This window comes from Alligator sinensis, unplaced genomic scaffold (assembly GCF_000455745.1).
Source record: "Alligator sinensis unplaced genomic scaffold, ASM45574v1 scaffold1264_2, whole genome shotgun sequence".
Classification (NCBI taxonomy): domain Eukaryota; kingdom Metazoa; phylum Chordata; order Crocodylia; family Alligatoridae; genus Alligator; species Alligator sinensis.
The window spans coordinates 172,318-173,243 of record NW_005843119.1 but is presented as its reverse complement, the minus strand read 5'-3'; positions in this window follow the sequence as shown (position 1 = coordinate 173,243).

Here is a 926-nt window from a genome sequence, read left to right as displayed (position 1 = left end):
GGGAAAGACACACAACTGTGTGAATGTGTGAGGTCCCCTGGCATGGGGTGATATAATGTCCAAAAAGCAAAAGAACTGAGGCTGCTGGTATCACTGCCACAGCAGTGTGAGATCAGTGGGAGATGGGAAACGTCCCTAGGGAAGGACGTGCAGTAGTGTGAAGGCGTGAGGTCTCCTGGCATAGGGTGATATAGTGCCCAAAAAGCAGAAGTCCAATATCCCTCCAGCCTCTGCCCAATATTTGTAGATGGCTAGTTTTAGTATTCTAATGAATGATCTTTGATTTACATTTCTTTGTTTCACTGAAACTTTTAGAACTGGATTCAATTAGATTTGTTGGGGGCCAGGAAGGTGTGAATTACTTGGAATTTACTAAGTATTTAATTACAGCAACATAACATTCAATACATTTGCTTACATTCATGAATACTTCTACTTATTTTAAGATGAATCTACAATGTAGAATGTCTGGATTATATGAAGTATGGTTCTTCCTTATAGTGTTTCCTTTTCGGCCTTGTGCTCTGTTTGATTGTGTCTAATTGAACATATTTGCTTTGCTGACCAGGCTAGCTACCACATCTTAGTGTGTGTGTGGGAGGAGGCGGCTGAGTGGAGCCGGGCCGGGTCAAGCCCCGCCCAGGCCCCTACTTCACCCAGCCCCCCAGGGAGCCACGCGAACAGGCTGCGCAAACAGGTGCGCTTCTCTGCCAGTGCGTGAGTTAGCGCGGGAGGACGCACGGGAGGGCCCAGGGCCCTGCCAGGTCCCAGCCGTAGCCAGCCTACGAGAGGCATGACACGGATGGGCACGCGTCGCACCCCGAGGGTCCCCTCGGGCACCGCGGCCCCCCGCTCTGGCACCTCAGAGACGGCCACCCAGACGGAGCCCCTGGTTCCGGGCTCCACGCAGACGGAGCCCCTGGCTC